Here is an 18008-nt window from a genome sequence, read left to right on the forward strand (position 1 = left end):
TCGTTCATTTCTTCCTCAGTCTACAGACCAGTCAACAGTCACATCAACCAAAAAGTCACTCAATGACCCACCACTTTATAGAATGATTGGGTGAAAAAAAGAAACCCAGCCATTTACCTGCGCCCGAGCAGCCACCCAAGAGAGAAACTTCATCTACCAAGAGTCTATGCTCATCACAGCGGCCAGAGCATTCTAAGCAACAGCACCCACTAGTGGTGAGGAGGAATAACGGGGGAAAGGAAGCACACATCAACAGATTCCTTTAATTAATGTAAAACTCTGCACATTTCACAAAGTTATTATGAATAACCCTCTCAGCCACCCCCAATCGGTGTTCCTTGAAAACTGAAGCCTTATCTCTACATGGCTAAATGAGTTTGGAGTTCTACTCCAACTATGGAACTTTTCTCTTGCCCCACACATAGAAAATGGTACACTAACTGTAGCTTCTCACCATGCACACATGCCATAGTTCTAAAGAAATCTCTCCTCCTCAAAGAATACAGTAAACAAAAGCTAACTGACTACATACCAAACAGTAACACTGTGAGGATTCAAAATTAAATTAGAAAAAGATTCTGCTATGGGGGCACCTGGGCAGCTCAGTTGGTTAAGCGTTCGGCTCTTGGTTTTGGCTCAGGTCATGATCTCATGGTTTGTGAGTTTGGGCCCTGCATCAGGCTCTGTGCTGACAGCTCGGAGCCTGCTTGGGATTCTGTCTCCCTCTTTCTCTACCCCTTCCTTACTCATGCTCTCTCTCTCTCAAAAATAAATAACTTTAAAAAAGAAAAGAAAAGAAAAAAGAAAAGAGAAGAAAAGAAAAAGATCCTGCTATCAAATAGTCTAGCGTCTGCTTAAGGAGACATGGCAATATCTTTAGAATGGCACTACCATCATGTAACTGTACAATCTAGAAACCAAGGAATAGTCTCTGAGGCCTCCCTTTTTCTCAGCCAGCACTTCCAACCTATCACCATATCCAAATCATATCACCTCTATTTCTCCAAACATCCACCCAGTTCTCTCCATCTTTACCTCCCTGGTAAATATCACCTGGTTAGGTGATCACCATTTCTTCCTAAACTACTACAAAAATTTCTAAACTGGTCTATCCACATCTCCTTGTGGATCCCTACTGTCCTTGTAACCAACCTCTTTGCAATCAACATGGTATCTTGTCAATCTGATCACTTCAAACCCATGCTCAGAAAGCCTTGTGACTCTTGTGACTCTGTCTCACACTCCTTATTCTCCATTCCCAGCCTCAGGGGCCTTCTGTCCATCACTCATACCATGGTCCCTTCCACCACAGGGGCTTTGCACATCCTGTCTCCTCTGTAATGCCATCCCCTGCCTCTTTAACCCCTACTCATCCTTCAGGTCTCAGCTCAGCAGGCCCTCCTTAGAAAAGCCACCCAAATTCCCTTGACCGGGGCCAGGTCCCCTCAAACACATACCTCTCCTATAGAACACTTAGAATAGCTGTCAGTGAACACTTCATACAGTTATTTTTGTATATTGTCTCTTTTAATATTTTTTATAAAAGCAGAAGCCATGTCTGCTTTTTGTAGGCACTTGTGCTGAATGAAAAGACAGAGATAAGATCAATACAAAGCAAAATGGAAAAAGTGCCCTGAGAAAGAAACAAACGACTCCTACGGGATTTAAACCACACCTCTCACCTTTTACAAGAGGTTCTCCCTGGGAATTTCTCAAGGTCTCTCCACCCCAACACAGCACTGTGACATGGCATCCATGTGAGGAAGGAAAGGGGAACTATCATATCTTTTGCTCTCCTTATTTCTCCCAAGTCTAGAGATGAAGCAAGGAAGGAAAGAAGTCGGGTTCCACATAGGTGAGTGGCCCCGTATATGTCTGCCTTCAATAAAGGCAGGGCAAGGAGGTAATACCCACAAACCTATTGAAACCATTGTTCTGGGAAAAACTGCTCCTAAGAACTCCTGACAAATACACCATCTCTGTGGAAGCCTTTCCAGGATGTAGGTCAGCGCCCTTACATGAAGCTGAATATCATCCCCACTACTTGAAATGGCAGTGGAAATCTCTCTCCCTCCCCAACAATCCATTTCTTCTCAAAATCTGCCGCAGTTTATTTCCCCATCGCTCACCTAAACTAAGCGTATTTAAAATGCAGGTGCTGCCCACATCGATATACCTTCTATTGAGTAATGTCTGATCTTCCCTCTCCCGATATCCAGTGTCTCAGGAGCAGCCCCGGGTTCTGCCCAGCCAGAACCCCCTGTCTCAGGATAGCAGAGTGTGGTGTTCAAGGGCCTGACCCAGAGTCACACTGATGGGCTGTAGAGCCCAGCACCAAGGAACTACGGCCCTGGTTTCTGTAAAATGGGGCGAACGATAGCACCTAACTGAGTTGGAAGAATCCATGAAACATTTTTTTTGAAGATGTAACCGGCTTTATGAAACATCTCATGAAGTGGGTAGCATATCAATCACCTAGCAAGAAGAGAGGCATGCCTCCACAAAACATCCCTAGCACGGTGCCTGACACACAACATATGTGCGGTGATTAACCATTAGTATGATTAATATGTTAAGGAAGCCTCAGGTATTCACCGAATGACTTCCTTATTCCCAAACCAAGATGCTTATTTAAAAACAAAACAAAACAAAAAATCTCTGTAGAAAACTTCTCAGGGAAAAAGAACTTTAGACACTTGTACCTATAAGATAACACAGTGACCTATAAGGAGACAGTGCTTACTGTAGCTCTTCCAGAGATGACAGTGGAACCATGACCTACATTCTAGGTACACATCCAGGAACTAGTCATTAGTTACACCCACTCAAAAAATAAGGATGTGGGCGGTTCTCTCCCCCTGCCCCGCCCTCCTGGCCCCCATCACAGTGTACATTTGTGTTTACTCAGTGTCCTATAAAGCTCAGAAGACAAAGAACTATTTATATGCTTTCTTTTGGCAGGAGGTGAATAAGTTCAGACATTCACCAGCCAAGTCCAAGTCCTGGATGTACAAACTGCACACGTGCATACGATAATGTAATCTGCTAAGAAAACAGGTGAGGCGGCCCCAGCAGGTGTTCAGTCGCTGGGGACAAGTGCTCCATAGTAACACCCGGCTTTTCACGCCTGCCCTGGAATCCTCCACAGGAATTAAATGTGGTAGGAAAATAAGGATCTTACCCGCGAAGGTTTTGCATTAAAATGTCTTCACATTTTTTTTTCTCAGGCACCTCATTTTATCCAGGGAAAACTGTGTGGATACGAACAAAATAAAATTCTAATCTGCAGAGGAAAGGATTCGGTTATCTGGTTACCCATCACCCAGGACTTTGTCCTGAAAACCAAGGCTGTGCAGGATATAGGTGCTAAGTATGAAGAAACCAGCAAACAAAGAAACCATTCTACTGTGCCATCTCAAGAGAAGTCCAGAGGCTTCTCTGCCACTGCTCTGAGCCAGAAAAATAGGTTGTAGCTTCTGCTTTCTTTTTTATTTAAAAAAATATTTTTTTTTAACATTTATTTATTTTTGAGACAGAGAGAGACAGAGCATGAATGGGGGAAGGTCAGAGAGAGAGGGAGACACAGAATCTGAAACAGGCTCTAGGCCCTGAGCTGTCAGCACAGAGCCCGACGCGGGGGCTTGAACTCACGGACCGTGAGATCACGATCTGAGCCGAAGTCGGACGCCCAACCAACTGAGCCACCCAGGCGCCCCGCTTCTGCTTTCTATGTATTCAGCTTTTAGACAACATTTCCAGGCTCAGTGGAAGAGGGCCAGCTTGTTGGGGTCTGTGAGTCAGAAAGGATAAGAACAAGCCTCTGGGAGGGTCAAGTGTGTTTGGCGGCTCTCCTAGGACCTTCACATCTTACGGGCAGCTGGATGCCCTGGGATCTATCTCAAACGGTCTGCCCGGGGTATTCTTCTCGGGGATAATTTCGGAAGGTCTGTACTGAACGCCAAAGGCATTAACCCACCGTGTTTCAGGGAGAACTAATGGATGACTTTAAGATTGAGAATGAATGATTATTAAAGAGCTCAACAGCGTTCTGCCTCTGTTGTTCAGATTTTGTAGAAGTACCTATCTGGAAAAAAGATTCTTTTCTATGCAGAATATAGTTCCCAACAGTGACAATATTCATCAACGGGTCTTAAGAGCATTTCCTGGGCAGCTGCTTGCCAGTCACGAAGAAGAAACAGCAGGCAGAGTAAGGCCTACCGGTCAGACTACTAGTTCTGGCAGGATGCTGAGAGGCCTGAGGCTGCTCCACCAACAGCCAACAGCCCGGCCCCAGGCATTGTGTTTGGGAAAGACAAGTGCTCTGAAGCTTCACTGACTTCTATCCTCTCAAAACCCCACAGGGCAGCTCCTGGGGGTCTGTAACAGATCTTCACCAGCAGCACATTTTTTTCTGGATGTAACATTTTGAAATTCCTTCAACACTTTGTCAGAGGGGAGGCAGGGTGGGAAAAAGCAAAGCTAGTGGCCCTGGGGTAAGCTGGAGCTGGGCTGGACTCCTAAATCAGGCTCCCCTTTTCTTTCTAACTCTCTGACTTTCCATCTCTAACGGCATTAAGTAGCTCACAAGTTACTATAAAGATGAGAAGAGACCAGGAGAGTAAGGTACTTAGTGCAGGGCCTTCTCCTCCCTGCTAAATCTGCCCTCTTCACCCAAGCAGGGAAGTTTGTCTCTTGCAGGCAAGCCTCACGAATAAGGTTTTGTTTTTAAGTCACCCATTGAAGTATCCTCCTTATTCACTAGACTGGGTTCTGGGAGGTCTTCTGCCCTTTCCCTAAATCAAACACAGGCTCAAAGGGCATTTTTAAAACCAACTAAAAATATCCAAACCGATGTACTCAAAGCAACTCCAGAAATGTTTCAGCCATACTTTTGGAGTTGGTCTACAATCATCCAGAGTGACTTCCATAAAAGGCAAATTCATTTGTAGGTTAAGCGCTTTTAACCTTTCAGGTGGCCTCACAACTTTACAATTGCCGTGAGCCATACACCCTGGGACTCGCCAGCTTTTCAGCAAGTTTCCTGCTAAGGGTTTCATGCCTCTTCAGGTCCTCACCCACTTTGTCCAGTTGTGACTCCCTCAGTGGGGACTCTCCAGAAATTGTATTTGAGAACACAATCAGACATCACTGACAGGTGACCCCCATCACTATAGATTTCAAGGACTTTTCATAGATGTTTCTATGGAATCCTCACTTTGTTTTAAAAAGTAAAACCACACAGTTGAAAAATAGGCAAGAGATCTTCACAAAAGAGGATAATCCAAAGGTCAATATACACATGCAAAGACATTAAGCTTCACAAGGTGATATGGGATATATGAATTTAAATATAAAAAAAAAATTTAATGTTTATTTATTTTTGAGACAGAGACAGAGCGTGAACAGGAAAGGAGCAGAGAAAGAAGGGAGACACAGAATCTGAAACAGGCTCCAGGCTCTGAGCTGTCAGCACAGAGCCCGACGCGGGGCTCCAACCCATGAACCATGAGATCATGACCTGAGCCGAAGTCAGACGCCCAACCAACTGAGCCACCCAGGCGCCCCAAATTTAAATTTTTTTTAATGTTCATTTATTTTTGAGAGACAGAGAGGCAGAGTGCAAGCGGGGGGAGGGCAGAGAGAGAGGGAGAGACAGAATCAGAAGCAGACTCCAGGCTCTGAGCTGTCAGCATAAGAGCCCGATGGGGGAATTGAGCCCACAAACCGTGAGATCATGACCTCAGCCCAAGACGGCTGCTTAACCAACTGAGCCACCTAGGTGCCAGAGAGATATATGAATTTAAACCATAAGTAGAGACCCCCTACACAAACATCTGAAGAGCTAAATTTAAAATGACTTATCAAACTCAGTACTGGCAAGAAAATAGAGAAAGGGGACTCTTCATTCACACCAGATGGGACTATAAATTGAATGGCATACTGGAAAACTGCCTGGCTGTATCTACTAAAGCTAAACATACTCCTATCATAAGGCCTGGCAATTATACCCACATGCACACTCCAGAAATACATACCTATGTGCACCAAAGACATATACACATGTATGCCCACAGCAGCATGATTTATAACAACCCCCAAATGGGAAACAACTGAAATGTCCATAATTAGTAATTGTGGTATATTAATACAACAGAATACAATCCAGCTTACGCTACATGAGCAATATGGCTGAACCTCACAATACTGAGAGAAAGAAGTCAGACACAAAAGAATACAGAAGAATGACTGTATTCATATAAAACTCAAAAGGAGGCAAAAGTGATCCGTAGTACTAGAAGTCAGTAGAGTGGCTACCATGGAGGCGGACAGAACCATCTGGCACAAGGAGAGATTCTGGGGTGCTGGTGGCGCTCTCTCATTCTTGACCTGTACTAAGACTAAATGGATATGTTCATAGAGTGAGTTCCCTTAATGGTACCCACGTAATTAGCGCTTGTTTCTGTGTGTATGTTACACTTCAAACCCATCTATTTGCCTCCTCCCGTGCAAAGCCACACAGGGCAAACCAATTCAACTGTCCCTTAGCATAAATTTATGTAAGCACTCAGGCCTAGTGTGAAGAGCAAGAGGCACGGGGTCCTGCTCCCAGCCAACCCAGGCGATCCTGTGCCTCAGAAGGAGTTTGACTCTCCAGGCCTCACTGCTGTCATCTAGAAAAAGATGAGATCCTGTGAGAGCACTTTGTAGACCATATGCCGGCAGGACGTGACCACATACATGGTGGATGCAGCTGGAAAGCGGGAGAAACTGAGGAGAGTTCGGGAGATTTTGAGGAGCTCTGGGGGGTTACTTTCAAGAGTTTTAGGGGCCAGCAGCATAGATTCTTTATGAAATTTCCATGCCAACGTGAGTTATTACACTTTTCATTTGCACAGCCGTATCACGAGCTGCTCTGTAATGAGCTTTCCATCTTAAACACGGCGCTTTTCAGGTCACTTTTGGAAATGATACACACTCTTCAACTGTAAAGTAGGGATAAATATACAACAGTACCTACCTCTGAGGGTCGTGCAGACAAAAGGAATCAGTATCAATGAAGTGCTTAGAACCTATGTACTATGTTAGCATATAATAATCTCTAGGGAAATATTTAATAGTAAAAATAATATACTGACAGAAAAACTAAGGGAGTAGACAGTGGAAGGGAATCCCAGGAGAAAGCAGCTGTCCAGCTCAGTATATTTTTATTGATTCTCTCCTATATGCCAGACATGCTAGGCCTCGGGGATATGAAAATGAAGATCCCAGCCGTTGGGATCTTGAGCGCGAGGGCTGTTCCAAAATAGGGTGTCTGAGTTCAGAATTCCCTGTCCCATTTTTAAAAATCAGCTACTAGACAGACCAGTGACTGTGTGGTTGACAATGTGGATGAATTTGGAAATATGCCCATTTTATGAGCATTGAGCTCTTTTTATAAGCACCGAATTTCTACCTTTAGGGTAGTTTTTCTTTTCTTTTAATAACTTTTGTTATACAGTAGTTGCATAAGGATTTAATTTTAAAAGGCCTTACTTCAGGAACACCCAGCTTCATATACCTAGCTCTTCCTTAGCAGGACAGCTTCCTTATTGCGACTTAATGATAGGGTAGATTAAATTCTTCAAGAATAATATTAACTTCTCAACCACTAGATACTGCTGGCTTTCATCTGAGACTGTGTGAAGCAACACATTGCCAGGCGGTCTAAAAACAAAGAGATCACTGAGGCATAACCTCTCTGACCAATTTTCCTTACCAACAGTGGTCAGGAGAGGCAACCAGATTAGAGCACACACATTCTCTCGCCTCAGAAATCAGATCTTTCCCAATTCCAGTGACACTCCACCTCCACCTTTCAGAAGGACAGTAAGTGCAGTGAGACCTAGTGTATTCAGCTGCAGCCTGAATACCTTGCCTTTGATTATTTGATATTGATGCAACATCAGTTTAAATGTTCAGCCCTAGCGCTATAACAAAGTGAACAATCTCATTTTCTTCAAAATCAGGCATGAAATATCCACACGTGGCAATCCACAAAACAGTCAAACAAGGTGGGAAAACAGGGCCTCATGGGGTGAAATTACCATCCTCAGGAAAGCAATGAATTTCAGGCTGTGAGGTCTTAGAAACCAGTTTGATTTACTGCACTTGGGGTTTTGTTAAAACCGTAGGAACTGTTTGTGTGAATTTTTTCCCTGTAGAAAGTGAGAAGGATCTGTCAACTTAATTGAAATGTAAACACATTCTCTTGTTTCCTCTCACTTCAAATGATGATAAAGAAGATAGAAACAGAATGAACTGTTAACAAACCACAACTCACCTTGTGTGACCCTATGCAGACGCCATTACCTAAGCCAGCACTGGGGAGTCACAGGGCATACTTCACGGAGGTGAGTCCTCTTAGAGATCAGAATGCCCTCCCAGATGCTGTGCATGCCAGCCTCAAAAGCCAGCCCCATGAGCCAGGCCAGTCCCTAATAACACAGAGGAAACTGAGGCCCAGTGAGGCCAAGTAATACAGGCTTCAGGTAGGAAAATTACAGCCAGTGCCAAGATTTAGTTCCCAATTCTTCCTCTTCGGTTGTTACCCATTCATCCAATTCAATCCAACCTGCCCAGAGTTTAGGCAAATTAACGAAACACCTAGGTTTTCTCAAGTCAACGAAGTAAACATTTTTCACCCTCATCCCCAGAAACTTTCACTCGTGCTGCTCACGAAACTCAATGGTTTACGTTTGAGCGCCATTTCCTCTCATCTGCATGAGATAAACATCACTAAGTCAGGGGGGAAGGCAGCTAGGCAAGGATGGGAAGAGACCACCATACTAAGGAATGGGAGCACCCACAGAGCAGTTGAGGGATGATCTTCTGGTCAAAAAGAAATCAACTCCATGAGAGCTGAGTAAAGGCCCAACACCTTGACTAAAAGTTATCCGGATTCAGGTGAGCCTAGCACAGTGACTTTACCAAAGTTATGCTCATTTGAAGACCAATAAGCAAATTAATGTTGCCCCGAGGACTAGGATTCATACCTTGTCCCCTATATCCTCTCTCCATTGCATCCACACAAATCAAACACTCTGTGAAGCCCTTGGCTTTCTTCCATATATATTTTTCCTTTAGTCTTAATTGTGGAATTCTCAGCCCTTGAGGGAAGGAAAAGGCAAATATGTGACATTCCAGGCACATTGTGGTGCGTACTTTTCTACGCGCTAGGTCTTACTCTGATCTGACGGGTAAGAAAGCTGTGGCTCAAATTATGGAAAGAGTCCCAATGTCCATCAACTGATGAATGGATAAAGAAGATGTCATACACACACAATGGAATACCACTTGGAGATGAAAAAGAATGAAATCTTGCCATTTGCAACAATGTGGTTGGAACTTGAGTGTATTATGCTGAGCAAAACAAATCAGGGAAAGATAGCATATGATTTCACTCATATGTGTAATTTGAGAAACTCAACAGATGAACATAGGGGAAGGGAAGCAAAAATAAGATAAAAACAAGAGAGGGAAGAAACCATAAGAGACTCTTAAATACAGAGAACAAACTGAAGGCTGCTGGAGTGGGGGGTGGGTATTAAATGGGTGACAGGCATTAAAGAGGGCACTTTTGGGGATGAGCATTGTCATATGTCAGAAAGCAATCACAGGGCTCTACTCTTGAAGCCACGACTATACTGTATATTAACTTGAATATAGATTAAAAAAAATAATAAAGAAAGTTGTCTCTCCCATGTTACTTACCTTGCCCCCAAGTTCCCTGAGCAAACTGGTGGCTCTGCCACAGCTCCTGTTCAGCTCTGTCCTAGTCCAAAGCCACCTGCTCCACGCTGCATCAGCTTCTACTCAGAGTGGTCCGTGGACCAGCAGCAACCACATCAACGGGGAGCTTGTTAAAACAGCAGGATCTCAGGCCCCAACCCAGGCCTGCTGAATCAAATTCAGCACCTTAACGAGATCCCCAGTGCTGCTGCCCACGAGTCTGAGAAGCCCAGCTACATCTCACCACTAAAGAGAGGAGAAACATCTCTATCAAGGGGATGGCAGCCTCGCCTCGGTGACATTAAAGGCTCATTTAGTATTATGACTTTGGGGTCCAAACACTTTGATGCTGGTGTGGTGCCAGCAGTGGCACCTAAACCCTGCTTAATACAGAGATTTTTTTTTTTTTAAAGGGGAAGTCTTGACAGAGCTCCACAGACAAACTGGAAGAGGACACTACGGTCAAATCTTAAGGGAGAACCTAAAGATTAACTGCCAAGTCAGCACAACCTATCACCCTTTGGTGGTTCGCAACCAGGAAGCCTAAATATGGAATTCGCCTCTGGAGGGAAGTCCGGGAACATTCTCCACTCTGAAGATCACAAGGCACATCTGCCACAAAAACCATCCCACTGACTCAGGGAGCAAGTTGGCACAAAACGCTTTTAATTCAGGGAAAGGACTTTTGCAACAAAGAGCAACAGGAAAATCCTAGAAGACCCAAAGACAAGCAAGGATGAAGGAATTATCTAGATATTTTCCCCCCACAGAGAAAATCTGGCCTGAAACGAATACCCGATTCCTAGATCTCTCTCACCACTTTTTTTCTCATTTTTCTCCTTTAGCTCCAGCCAGGAGCCTTCTTGCTACTTTTTTTTTTTTTTTTTGTGACATAATTTATACACCATACAATTAACCCTTTTGGAGTGTACAATTCAACAGTTGTTAGACTATTCACAAAGTTGTATAATCATCACCATTCTCTAATTCCAGAATGTTTTCAGCACCCCAAAAGGAAGGCTTTTGGGATAACATCAAAGGAATAACATCAAGAGTTATTCCCCTCCTCCCTCCCCCCAGCTCCTGGCAACCAGCAATGTACCTTCTGACACTATAGATTCACCTATTCTGGACATTTCATATAAATGGGATCATACACATGTGGCCTTTGGTGTCTGGCCTCTTTCATATAGCATGTTTTCAAGATTCATCCGTGTAGCATGAATCAAACTTCATTCCTTTTCATGGCTGAACAGTATTCCATTGTATGGATACACCACAGTTTATCCATTGATCCACTGGTGGACATTTGGGTTGTTTCCACTTTTTGGCTATTACGAGTCATGCTATTGTGAACATCTGTGTACAAATGTTTGTGTGAACACATTTTCTGTTCTCTGGGGTATATACCTAGGAGTGAAACTGGTCATGAGGTACGTCTGTGTCTAACATTTTGAGGAACCACTTGTTTTCCAAAGTGGCTGTGCTATTTTACATTCCCACCACCAACGTTATAGGAAAGTTCCGATTTCTCCACATCCTCACCAACAGTTATTACATGTCTTTTTGATCACAGCCATCCTGATGGGTGTGAGGTGGTATCTCATTGTGGTTTTGATGTATTTCCCCAATGACTAAATGGTGTTGAGCATCTTTTCATTTGCTCATTGACCATCTGTGTATCTTCTTTGAAGAGCTGTCTATTTGAAGTCTTTGTCCATTTTAAAATTGGGTTGCCTTTTTACTGTTGAACTGTAAGAGTTCTTTCTTTGTGCTGTTTTCTGAAACTCCAGTCACAACCCCTCTTCCTGGAAAGCTCATCTCCCAAATACCCAAGACTCTTTAGCTGGACTTCCCTCCGTACTTGGACCAACTTTCCTCGAAAGGCCTAGAAATACTTTCTCTCTTGATATCCCATGTATTCAACCAGAATATCGTGCCTCCCCTCCTCTTTATCTACAAGCAGCTCGCCCGTGGTCACCAGAACTCATGGCTACTATAGTGAATTCACAGAATCCAGAAAGAACAGGTTCTTTGACCACCACCACATTATGCCACCAACCTACAATGCCCTTCTCTTCTCTACAAAAGTACAACCACCCATCATTTATATTTTCAGTCTATCCCCTCCATGGAGATTTTCCTAGCCACCATAGCTTACAATGGCTTCTCTTTACCCTGAAATAAAAAAAAACAGTAATCACATATAGAGCCATTAATCAATGAATATTCATGCTCAGTGAATGCCCCTATATACTAGGTGAAACCACTCCATCCATAGTTGATGTTAAATAACATATCACAATTGAGGGAATGTGCTCATTTGGTAATGGAATACTAGAAGATCCACACATAACCTCAAAAATGTGTTCTGGGAAGCGTTTAATTGAATAAACGCAATTGTTGGGACTGTTAACTCTAGTACTTCTGAGAGACTTTGATATGATGATGCACATGGTGGGAATCTCTAAGAGGGAAAAATAACAGGCAGAGCTTCCAAATTGATCTGCCCTTTTCAAGAGCACACCTATTAACGCCTCCCTGATAGCATTCTTTTGACTCTTCTGAGGAAGTACTCTGGAAACTGCTGAACTAATTCAATTGCTACTTAATTCTATCAGCTGGACAGCACGGGGTAGAAACTATTTTCTACTGGCGTAAGGAACCAAATTTGTTTTGTTTTAGAATGTTGTCAATTGGAAGTTGCTCTATTTGCACGTCAGTTTATAGAAAAACAGAAAAGAAAACCATATATTAAAGGTGTTCATAACTTTGAAGACCCATCCAGATTTCTGAATTTGGAAAATGATGAACTGCCCGGTGGCGGGGCGGGGGTGGGGGGGTGCGGATCCAATGCATCTTAGAATCGAGCTAGTGCCCTACAACCCGAGTTTTAGTTGAAGCAGGCTCTAGGAAGGTGGTGGGGAACAGTGTTCAGGAATGGGCTGTGATTCTCTATGACCCAGGACCAACAGCCCCGAGGATCAAAGATAAAGAAAGTATCACAAATGTCTCACAACAGACTTATCCAAGGGAATGAAGATACCAAGCGGTCACGCACTAAGAAAAGCTAACGACGGTGATAAGGAAAGAAGCCTCCCCCACACTGGAAAAAAATTCTAGCAGTGAAAAGTAGGGGTAACACCCAAAATATAAACATCAAGTTATGGGAAAGAATTTTAAAATAGAAACGTTCCCTACTCATGTTAAGTAGGAGAAACTATTTAAATGAGTGAGTGAATCTTAAGAATTACAACCGGAAGGTGGTTCCTTCACTGAGGGTTGATTACCATCAGGAAGACAGGCATGGGCCTTGCGGTTTTATCTACTAAAACACTAAATGGTACACTTGAGTTTTTGAATAGGTTTCTGATTTTACTGACAGGTCTCTTTAGTGCTAATCATTTTAAAACTAAAACAAAGCACAAATGGAAAGCTAAGATAAAGCACGATGGTCAGGCTGGCTTCCATCTGGCACAGCAACACGAGAATGTGTTCAAGTGCTGACCTCCTCTTACGCCGAGTGGTTTGGGTGCTACATGACCTTATTCTTTCTCTAGGATGGCATCTCAGGCGCCCTCCTGACTCACGCAGGCTCTCTCCCAAGGCCTCTCTGATACAAAGCAGCTGAAGTTCAAGGCCACTACTAGTCCTGGTGAGCTCTCACCCCAACACCCTAGCTTGGGGGACAAGGAGAAGAACTTAAGATTGGGCTGTGCCCAACCAGTGCTTGATTATCAGTGAAAGGACACAGAGAGGCACTGATACAGCACGGCTTCCCGTACAAGTTGGCCTTCCTCCCCCACAGAGTGAGAGAGGATCTCGGTCACTGCCAACACCACCATTTGACAGAAGGAATGGAAGGCCTTTGCCAGGTCTGACCACCACAGAACTTCTGTCAGGGAGTATCCTTCACCTCCCCCTGCCTCCTGTCCTGGGTACGCTGTCCATTCAGAGAAGGCACCACATTGTCAGTTTTATTAAAATTTGCTTATGGCAATTCAACCTGTTCTCCAGTCTTAAGGTTCAAGCTGCCATAACTTTATGCAACCCCTCTGCAAAAATGTCTGAGATCCCCTAGGAAAGGAATAGGGCAGTTGCTAGATTTATCAATATCAAGGTCACAGATCTCAGTCTACTCAAGAGTGACCTAGAAACCTGAGTATTACACAGTGTGAAAAGAAGGGGGAATCCCACCTTTTTTGTGTAAAATCCACTCATTGAAAGAGCAATCAGGGAGGGGTTGCGGCACGCCTGGGTGGCCCAGTCCCTTAAGCTTCTGACTCTTGATGGAGGCTCAGGTCATGATCTCACGGTTTGTGAGATTGAGCCCTGTGTACGGATCTGTGCTGACAATAAGGAACCTGCTTGGGATTCCCTCTCTCTCCCTCTCTTTCTCTGCCCCTCCCCTACTTGTGCTTTTTCTCTCTGTCAAAATAAATAAATAAACTTAAAAAAAATGAAGAGCAATCAGAATTATTAAAACTGGACAATGGTAAGTGGCACAGGTATTGGAAATATAAACTGCTTCAGGCAAGTTCCTAAAGCACCCTATCTCTGTACGTGTGGTATTAAAATAATGCTATTTTAGAACAAACCTCACCTCTCTCTTACTGTCTCTTACCTAGTACGTCAGTGATTCTATTGGCGTGGGATCCGGACGAGCAGCATTGGCATCATCGGGAGCTAGCTGGTGATGCAAATTCTTGGACCCCCTTCCCTCAACCCTAGACCTAGAGAATCAGATACTCTAAGCAGTGCAGCCCAGCAATCTTTGTGTTTTGTTTGTTTGTTTTAAGATTTTTATTTATTTTTTTAAGTACTCTCTAGACCCAACGTGGGGCCTGAACTCACAACCCCAAGATCAAGAGTCTTCATACTCCACTGGCTGAGCCAGCCAGGTGCCCCTAACAAGCCCTCCAGTTGACTTCAGTGCTCATGCTGGAGAACTTCTGTCCCAGGATTAGGAAAGATGCAGCACGTGGGGGGCTCAGGAGCCTGATCAAGCCCTTATTAACTGAGTGAGAGGAAATCCCACCTGTTCCTGTCTGATGAATATTGGCTCGTAACCTCATAGACTGATGAAAGGGTGAGTCTTTAGTTCAAGGTCACTTAGAGGCCAAGGCAGAGCTCCAGCCCAGGGTCTGCTGACTCATCAACTGTATTTGTCTAACAGGGGTCTTGCTGACAAGCCAATGTGGGGGGCCAGGACTCTGAACATTGATAAGGCAACCCTGGAGATCTCCTAATCTACACCATGCTGCTTCCCTCAAATAAATATGAGGACTAGAGCCTCAACCCTTAAAATCAAGAGAGGTGGATTTTAGGGAAACAATACAAAGAAAAAAGATAAACAGCTACTTTCAAAGGCCTGAGCAACTAAACCTCTTGGTGAGGAATGGGTAGAGGGCAGAAGGCTTAGGTGTCCTGTTAAAATGGAAAGAATTAGTTAATTCAGAAACACTGAGTGAAGAGCGTAGCCACAATAGGACATGAAAGGTGCTTCCAAGTTTTCTCAGAACTTTCATTTCTATTATCTTATCCAAGTCTCACAACAACCCTGCAATGAAAGGAGACGAGGTCACTCAGTGTCTCCATCTGACACTAGAGGAAACAAGCTCAGAGTGGCTATTTGTCTATCGGCACCATCATCAGCTGTAAAGCTAAAACTTGACCTCAGGTCTGACTCTAGAACCTGTGTACCCACACCATGTGATTCCCACAGCTGGAAATCTGCCCCAAAGCAGATTCACCCTGAGGAAACAGCAAAGAAAAAACAAACGTGCAGCAGAAAAACGATCAGCCCCTACAACATGGCACTTGAGCGATGTGTGGGTGCCCCTTTAAGAACTTAACACACAAACCCAACAGCCAAGGTGTTCAGCCAAAAAAGAGAGAGAGAAACAGAGAGAGAGAGACAGAGAGAGAGAGAGAGAGAGGCATATTTCTAGCCTGCATAATCATTTCTGGACCAACTCCCACTAGGAGCCTCTGAGGCGAACAGCCGCTCACTGCCTGGCTGAAGCTTCTCTACCGCCACTCTCCACACCCTCCCCCCCCAACACACACCACCCGGGGTTATGACAGCGCAGCTCTGACTCGTGTGCAGGCAAAACCCCAAAACTCAAAACAAGAAGTGAAAAAAGTGGAGCCAGGAGAAAGCGGCAGCATCCTCCACACTCTGGCAATCTGCACAATGCCAGTTTCAGGGTCCTGGGGTGGCCTGCAAATCTATCTTAGGAGCCCGAGGAACGAGGCGGGCGTCCTGGTAGACCCACTGGCCCTATTCTTTGCCACCCAGTCCCTGGGGAAGAATAAGAAAGGAGAGAATTCCTTATGAAGTCCTGGGGCCAGAGCCCAAGGCAGATACGATCCAGGCACCCTCTCCTAAGGTTCAGAATGTGAACTCAAATTCTCCACCTGGCCCTTCCTTTCAAGTCCTGTCCTCTGCGAAGATGAACAGGGTAGGACTGGTGGGGTGCTGTAAACCTGAGGAAAGGCTGGAGGAAAAACTCTATCATCCACCTACCCCAGCCACGTTGCCCCATGTTGCCCCGGCGCGCGCTACCAGCGCGGACTCGGAACGGGGAGCCCTTCGCCACGTCGGAGGTTGGGGAAGGGGCAGAGCCCGGCGACAAGCCCTGGAGGCAGGGAGCCGTGCCGCTCAGACGCCTACCTCAGTTTTGGCATGAATGGTTTTCCTAGAAGACGCCAGAGAAGCGAAGATCGGGTGATTCGCAGATTTCAGCCAGGGGTGGAGGAACTCAGCCTAGGGGAGCAGCGACCCACTCGGCTCCTCCACATTGGGGCCTCGGGGCGGCACCCTCGGGACTCGTCCTACCGCGGGGACAGTGCCGAAAGAAGGGCTCCATCCTCAACTTTCTCGGAGGAAACTGCTCCGCTCCGCGGCTTGCCCAAACCTACCCGCACACCGGGTCCCAGGTTTGGGGAAAACCAAGGACCGAGTCCCTGTCTGCGCTCACAGCAGCTGCGCCGGGGCGCAAAGCCCCCACTCCCGCCGCCCGCCAACTTGAAAGCATCTCTCTGGGCGCCTGCCTACTCCTCCGGCCCCGCAGTGGGGTCCCTGCCCTGGCCGCCCGCATTGGACCGAGCGCCGGGCGCCCTGACCGCCGCGGCCGCAGCAGCCGCATCTCCCCCCCACCACCCCCGCCCTGGCCTCTGCCTCGCCCGCCCGGCACCCCACGACCCGGCCCTACCTTGCAGCCGGGCTCGAGCGCCGGCAGTGCCAGTGAGTGGCACGCGTCCCAGCCGGCGAGGCTCCTCCCCGGGGGCTGCCCCGCGCGGGGTTCCGGGCTCCGGACAAGGCTCCGCCGGCCCGGGTGCTGGCTCGGCGCCGCTCGCGGCTCCCGCGCCGGCTCCCGCTGCCGCGCGCCAAGAGGGAGGCGGGGTGGGGAGGGGGGGGGGGAAACTCCCGGCAACTCCAACTCCTGGCGCTGGAGCTACAGCTGCAGCCGCGCGCCCGCCCGCCGCCGAGTGCGAGCGCCTGCGAAGCAAACCTGCCCCCGCGGCCGCCTCTGAGCATGCCCAGTGCCGCCGTGGGCGAGCCCGAGCGCCCTGGCCCGGGGCAGAGAGCTGCGGTGGTGGCCCGGAGACCCGCCCCGGGCTCCCGACCGCAGGGTGTGGGGCTGGAGGAGGGAAGGATGGGCCAGCGCAGGAGAGGGGGCCCTGGAGCAGAGGGCTGGGGAAAAACAGGGTGCGGAGGGCAGTGCAAGTTTCACGGGTTGTGAGAAGTTTGTGGGCTGGAAAGGTGAGCGGCTTCCGTGAGCCTCTCTGCAAGACTCTACTGGAAAGGACAAGGAAGCATTTATTATCCAGGAGAGAAGGAGTGGATCCAGCAGATGTGTTTTATCCAGTGCACTCAAGCCTAAGGTCCAAACTCAAAGAGCTAACGGGGCATGGCAGGTAATGCAAATAAGTGACCCAGCCAGGAGGCAGAGAAGTTCTAAACGCCCAGTGCTGTCATGGAACAATTCGGGCCTACCTTTGCTAGATTTTCTGATTTTTCAAGAAATGACAAAGATTTCGATTTTTTTTCATGTATAACATCCTGATTTTTACATCATTGATACAAGTGCAATTTTTTTTTTAACAACACTGGACCAAACGAAATATATCTGGGTTCCTTCCCTGCTCAGCCTGAGAGAGCTAATTTGAGGATTGTGATTGCTGCATTTTCTTTCTTTCTTTCTTTCTTTCTTTCTTTCTTTCTTTCTTTCTTT

The 18008-nt window shown here is 46.1% G+C and overlaps 1 protein-coding gene across 2 annotated transcripts in view; it reads right to left on the bottom strand.

Moving 5' to 3' along the window:
- The window catches only part of STXBP6 (syntaxin binding protein 6), a 254042-nt gene extending 236775 nt beyond the window's left edge, over positions 1-17267 (bottom strand). Inside the window, exon 1 of one of the 2 annotated variants that reach the window (XM_040476834.1) lies at positions 16986-17267. The gene's annotated coding sequence lies outside the window, so the exon portion shown is untranslated. Of the gene's footprint in view, positions 1-16444; positions 16606-16985 lie in introns of those variants that run through there. The other variant, XM_040476833.1, reaches the window with a different exon arrangement.
- Between the last annotated feature and the right edge of the window lie 741 nt (positions 17268-18008).

Source organism: Herpailurus yagouaroundi, unplaced genomic scaffold, assembly GCF_014898765.1.
Source record: "Herpailurus yagouaroundi ecotype Mexico unplaced genomic scaffold, PumYag 141, whole genome shotgun sequence".
In the NCBI taxonomy this organism is placed as follows: Eukaryota; Metazoa; Chordata; class Mammalia; order Carnivora; family Felidae; genus Herpailurus; species Herpailurus yagouaroundi.